The 6,941-nt window shown below is 43.4% G+C and overlaps 1 pseudogene; it reads left to right on the top strand.

The window, feature by feature from the left end:
• Positions 1-2,676: 2,676 nt before the first annotated feature.
• Positions 2,677-3,622, top strand: LOC141167617 (olfactory receptor 5AR1-like; annotated as a pseudogene).
• The last annotated feature ends 3,319 nt before the right edge of the window (positions 3,623-6,941 follow it).

The raw sequence follows: 6,941 nt of genomic DNA, 5'->3' as shown, positions 1-6,941 counted from the left end.
ATCATATATATATATATATATATATATATATATATATATACACTGCTCAAAAAAATGAAGGGAACACTGAAATAACACATCCTAGATCTGAATGAATGAAATCTTCTCATTGAATACTTTGTTCTGTACAAAGTTGAATGTGCTGACAACAAAATCACACAAAAATCATCAATGGAAATCACATTTATTAACCAATGGAGGCCTGGATTTGGAGTCACCCCCAAAATTAAAGTGGAAAAACACACTACAGGCTGATCCAACTTTGATGTAATGTCCTTAAAACAAGTCAAAATGAGGCTGAGTATTGTGTGTGGCCTCCACGTGCCTGTATGACCTCCCTACAATGCCTGGGCATGCTCCTGATGAGGCCGAGTATTGTGTGTGGCCTCCAAGTGCCTGTATGACCTCCCTACAATGCCTGGGCATGCTCCTGATGAGGCTGAGTATTGTGTGTGGCCTCCACGTGCCTGTGTCACCTCCCTACAATGCCTGGGCATGCTCCTGATGAGGCTGAGTATTGTGTGTGGCCTCCACGTGCCTGTATGACCTCCCTACAACGCCTGGGCATGCTCCTGATGAGGCTGAGTATTGTGTGTGGCCTCCACATGCCTGCATGACCTCCCTACAATGCCTGGGCATACTCCTGATGAGGTTGCGGATGGTCTCCTGTGGGATCTCCTCCAAGACCTGGACTAAAGCATCCGCCAACTCCTGGACAGTCTGTGGTGCAACGTGACATTGGTGGATGGAGCGAGACATGATGTCCCAGATGTGTTCAATCGGATTCAGGTCTGGGGAACGGGCCGGCCAGTCCAGAGCTTCAATGCCTTCATCTTGCAGGAACTGCTGACACACTCCAGCCACATGAGGTCTGGCATTGTCCTGCATTAGGAGGAACCCAGGGCCAACCGCACCAGCATATGGTCTCACAAGGGGTCTGAGGATCTCATATCGGTACCTAATGGAAGTCAGGCAACCTCTGGTGAGCACATGGAGGGCTGTGCGGCCCTCCAAAGAAATGCCACCCCACACCATTACTGACCCACTGCCAGACCGATCATGCTGAAGGATGTTGCAGGCAGCAGATCGCTCTCCATGGCGTCTCCAGACTCTATCACATCTGTCACATGTGCTCAGTGTGAAACTGCTTTCATCTGTGAAGAGCACAGGGCGCCAGTGTCCACTTTGCCAATCCTGGTGTTCTGTGGCAAATGCCAAGCGTCCTGCACGGTGTTGGGCTGTGAGCACAACCCCCATCTGTTGACGTCAGGCCCTCATACCACCCTCATGGAGTCGGTTTCTAACCATTTGTGCAGACACATGCACATTTGTGGCCTGCTGGAGGTCAATTTGCAGGGCCCTGGCAGTGCTCCTCCTGTTCCTCCTTGCACAAAGGCGGAGGTAGCGGTCCTGCTGCTGGGTTGTTGCCCTCCTACGGCCCCTTCCACGTCTCCTGGTGTACTGGCCTGTCTCCTGGTAGCGCCTCCAGCCTATGGACACTACGCTGACAGACACAGCAAACCTTCTTACCACAGCTCACATTGATGTGCCATCCTGGATGAGCTGCACTACATGAGAAACTTCTGTGGGTTGTAGAGTCCGTCTCATGCTACCCCGAGTGTGAAAGCACAACCAACATTCAAAAGTGACCAAAACATCAACCAGAAAGCATTGGTACTGAGATGTGGTCTGTGGTCCCCACCTGCAGAACCACTCCTTTATTGAGGGTGTCTTGATAATTGCCAATAATTTCCATCTATTGTCTATTCCATTTGCACAGCAGCAGGTGACATTGATCGTCAGTCAGTGTTGCTTCCTAAGTGGACAGTTTGATTTCACAGAAGTTTCATTTACTTGGAGTTATATTCTGTTGTTTAAGTGTTCCCTTTATTTTTTGGAGCAGTGTAGTTTTTACCTCGTGTAACTTTATTTTGGGGTCCCCTGAGTGTCTCACCCACCTCTTTTTGAATGTGTCTTTCTGTCTGTATCTTGGATTTGATTGTTAGTTTTTTAATATCTAATAAAATGTATGCTTTTTTAAAATGTAGAAAGATAATTTTTGTCCTAGCATTTTTTGCAAAATCTCTTTGCTTTTGGGTTTATGTACGTTGAAATTATGTCCAATTTGCCTTTTTTTTTTCTCATTTTTTGTGTTGTTCCAAAACACACAAAGTAAATAAACCTGCGTATAACAAAAGAAGTGTAATTGCAATAATTTTCTGGGAGAAATACTTTATTTTCTAGAACAATGTCAAGGGTGTCAACACTTTTGATCATGACTGTACGGTGAAATGCTATGCTGATCGTGCGAGGCGCAGCTCGTATGCCCTCCTGAGTACACGTCTGGCAATTTACAGGAACCAATTCCTGACTATGACATATATGGGTCATTATTGTCCCATGTAAAACAACCTTCAGACCGACAAAGGATCCAGCTCACCAAATTTGACTTTTCAAATAATCGGTGTCTTCTCATAATGCATACAGATGGTAGAAGTTCCATTTATAGGGGTTGCCTGATCCTGGTGCTCTCGGGGGGTCCAAAGGCCACACCAGCAATATATTTGGTACACGGTGATTGAGGGTCTGGCACATGTTTTGTACCTTGTAGGTTACTACTAACTTTGTAATTCTTGATCATATTGCTTTGTCTTTTACCTTCACAGTGAAAGAAACAACATGGGCAATGTGAACAAGACTCAAGTTACAATGTTTGTGTTTTCTGGACTGACCAACGATACAAAACTTGCTCTGTTCTTCTTTGCGTTCTTCTTACTTGTTTATATCATATCTGTGATGGGTAATATTGGTATAATGGTCATTATCCATAAGACACCCGCCCTCCACACTCCCATGTATTACTTCCTCAGTTACCTTTCGATGGTGGACCTCCTCTACTCCTCGTCTGTAACTCCTAAGATGGTTGTAGACCTTATCTCCATAGAGAAGGTCATCACGTTCAATGATTGTGCCCTCCAGTTCTTTATCTTTTCCTCTCTTGCTGGCACAGAAGTTGTACTCCTATGACCGATATGCGGCTATCTGCCACCCTCTCCATTACGGGTCCATAATGACAAAGAAGAAATGCTCATATCTGGTTGTCTTTGCATTTTTTCTTGGCATCTTGCAGTCAGCATCACTAACCATCTGTGTATTCAGTCTCGAATACTGCAGCTCAAACTTCATCAACCACTTCTACTGTGACATCCTACCAGTGCTCACACTGTCCTGCTCCAAAACCTTCTCCTGTGACATGGTCACTGTGTTCCTCATAGGATCTTATGGTGTTGTTTCATTGACCACCATCATGATGTCCTACATCTACATTCTTTTTTCCATTTTACAGATGAAGTCAGCTAAAGGCAGACAGAAAGCATTCAGCACCTGCTCCTCACATCTCATTTGTTCCTCCATTTTCTATGTATCTGTGTTCCTCACTTATGTACATCCCCATTCAGGTACTTTTACGGATGAAGACAAGGTGGTTTCCATTTTATATTCGGTGATAACCCCAATGGTGAATCCTCTTATATACAGTCTGAGAAACAAAGACATGAAGAAGGTCATTGTAAGATCAATATATAGCTTCAGTCATTGGAAACTAAGACTTATGAAAGACTGAGCTGATATTTATGTGTCCTACAGAAAGTACAATATATGAAACTCTCATTAATGTTCTAAGATCTTTGGATGCAAAGTTTGTATAGTTGTCAGGCAGAAGTTCATAGTTTGGCACATAATTTGAACCAAATGCACTGTTCTCGGTTTGCAGCAGTCGTACGTCATATAGTACATCTTCTGACCAGGTGTCCATCACACTGTCCTCTCTACATGCATTCATGACAGTCATTGCTCATGCATCTCCTGACTAGATGTCCATTACACTTTCCTCTGTACATGTCTGCACAGCAGTCATCCCTCATATGTCTCCTGACCATATACACCGCGTGCAGAATTATTAGGCAAATGCGTATTTTGATCACTTCGATAATTTTTATACATGTTGTCCTACTCCAAGCTGCATAGACTTGAGAGCCAACTACCAATTAAGTAAATCTGGTGATGTGCCTCTCTGTAATGAGGAGGGGTGTTGACTAATGACATCAACACCCTATATAAGGTGTGCTTAATTATTAGGCAACTTCCTTTCCTATGGCAAAATGGGTCAGAAGAGAGATTTGACGGGCTCTGAAAAGTCCAAAATTGTGAGATGTCTTGCAGAGGGAGGCAGCAGTCTTGAAATTTCCAAACTTTTGAAGCGTGATCACCGAACAATCAAGCGTTTCATGGCAAATAGCCAACATGGTCGCAAGAAGCGTGTTGGCCAAAAAAGGTGCAAAATAACTGCCCATGAATTGAGGAAAATCAAGCGTGAAGCTGCCAAGATGCCATTCGCCACCAGTTTTGCCATATTTCAGAGCTGCAACGTTACTGGAGTATCAAAAAGCACAAGGTGTACGATACTCAGGGACATGGCCAAGGAAAGGAAGGCTGAAAAACGACCACCTATGAACAAGAAACATAAGATAAAATGTCAAGAATGGGCCAAGAAATATCTTAAGACTGATTTTTCAAAGGTTTTATGGACTGATGAAATGAGAGTGACTCTTGATGGGCCAGATGGATGGGCCAGAGGCTGGATCAGTAAAGGGCAGAGAGCTCCACTCCGACTCAGACGCCAGCAAGGTGGAGGTGGGGTATTGGTATGGGCTGGTATCAAAGATGAACTTGTGGAACCTTTTTGGGTTGAGGATGGAGTGAAGCTCAACTCCCAGACCTACTGCCAGTTTCTGGAAGACAACTTCTTTAAGCAGTGGTACAGGAAGAAGTCGGTATCGTTCAAGAAAAAGATGATTTTCATGCAAGACAATGCTCCATCACATGCATCCAACTACTCCACAGCGTGGCAGGCCAGTGAAGGTCTAAAAGAAGAAAAAGTAATGACATGTCCCCCTTGTTCACCTGATCTGAACCCCATAGAGAACCCGTGGTCCATCATAAAATGTGAGATCTACAGGGAGGGAAAACAGTACACCTCTGGGAACAGTGTCTGGGAGGCTGTGGTGGCTGCTGCACGCAATGTTGATCGAAAACAGATCAAGCAACTGACAGAATCTATGGATGGAAGGCTGTTGAGTGTCATCATAAAGAAAGGTGGCTATATTCATCACTAATTTTTTTTGTTTTTGTTTTTGCATGTCAGAAATGTTTATTTCTAAATTTTGTGCACTGATATTGGTTTACCTGGTGAAAATAAACAAGTGAGATGGGATTATATTTGGTTTTTATTAAGTTGCCTAATAATTCGGCACAGTAATAGTTACCTGCACAAACAGATATCCTCCTAAGATAGCCAAATCTAAAAAAAAACCCAGTCCAACTTCCAAAAATATTAAGCTTGGATATTCATGAGGCTTTTGGGTTGATTGAGAACATAGTTGTTGATCAATAATAAAAATAATCCTCTAAAATACAACTTGCCTAATAATTCTGCACACAGTGTATTAATTATACTGTTCTCTCTAAATGTGTACATGAAAATTATCCACCAAACATCTCCTGACCAGGTGTCCATCACACTGTCCTCTCTACATGTATACATAGCGGTCAGTCCTCATACATCTCCTGACCAGGTATCCATCAAACTATCCTCTATACATGTGTAAACTGCAGTCATCCTTCATACATCTCCAGACTAGGTGTCCATCACACTGTCCTCACTACATGTGTACTAAGTGGTCATCCTCCATATATCTCCGTACTAGTGGTCCATCGCACTACCCTCTCTACATGTATACTCAATGGTCATCTCTCAAATATCTCCTTATTAGATGTCCATCATACTGTCCTCTCAAAATGTGGACATAGCTGTCATCCCTAATATATATCCTGACCAGGTGTCCATCACATCACACTGTTCTCTCTACATTTGTACAAAGTGGTCAAAGTGAGCAAATATTTCAATGTTCGGTTCGGTTTACGATCGCCGAATTTTCAGTATTCGCCGATTAATTCATCTAACATATCCGAACCCCATTGGATTCAATGGGAAGCAAAGCCAAATGCATATACAACACCTGTAAACAATCCAAAAACTGCCAAAACATATCAAATTAGTGGCAGACACCACCAAAATGGCATCAATTTCACTAGAGTAGAAATAGTAAAATTAGGACTGCCACCTCTTATAATAATAATATTTATTCCACTACAGCCAACCCAGCCGATGGAAACCCAACCATGAGTGTTCACATTTCCAAAAATTAGTGGCAAACACCACCGAAGTGGCATCAATGTCACTAGAGTATACATAGTATAATTAGGACCAACACCTCTTCCACTACAGCCAACACCAGGAAAGTGCCATCAATTGACCCAGAGTACAAGTAGTATAATTATTATTATTTATTATTATAGTGACATTTATTCCATGGCGCTTTACATGTGAAAACGGGTCACTGACTGGTACAAGAGGAGAGAGGACCCTGCCTGCAAGGGGGCACAAACAATCTACAATGGATGGGTGGGGATACAGTAGGTCAGGGTACAGTTGGTCGTGTAGCATTATGCTGGAGCGAGGGTTACCTTAGATTGTACGCTTGTCAGAAGAAGTGGGTCTTCAGCTTCCTTTTCAAGGTTTCCACGGTAGGCGAAAGTCTGATGTGTTGGGGTACAGAGATACACAGTAGGGGAGATGCACGGGACAAATCTGCTGAGAGCTTAAATGAAGGTAAGCTTCCAGGAGCCCACAACTGAGCAGATTAACCCCTGCACTGCTAAAAGAAACCTGCACCAATTAATATGAAGACGAAAGGCTTCTAATGACTGTAAGAGTGGGAGGTATCAGACGCTGCAGTCTTCTGGTTCCTCTCTGTCATGGTAAACCTGTGACACCTTGCAAGCTTTACCACAATGTTCACAAGGTAGACAGCAGTGGTGGT

This window comes from Phyllobates terribilis, unplaced genomic scaffold (genome assembly GCF_046119375.1).
Source record: "Phyllobates terribilis strain yellow unplaced genomic scaffold, ASM4611937v1 Scaffold_11__3_contigs__length_659146591, whole genome shotgun sequence".
In the NCBI taxonomy this organism is placed as follows: domain Eukaryota; kingdom Metazoa; phylum Chordata; class Amphibia; order Anura; family Dendrobatidae; genus Phyllobates; species Phyllobates terribilis.
The sequence above is the reverse complement of the archived record's forward strand: the minus strand, read 5'-3'. Positions and strand labels throughout refer to the sequence as shown.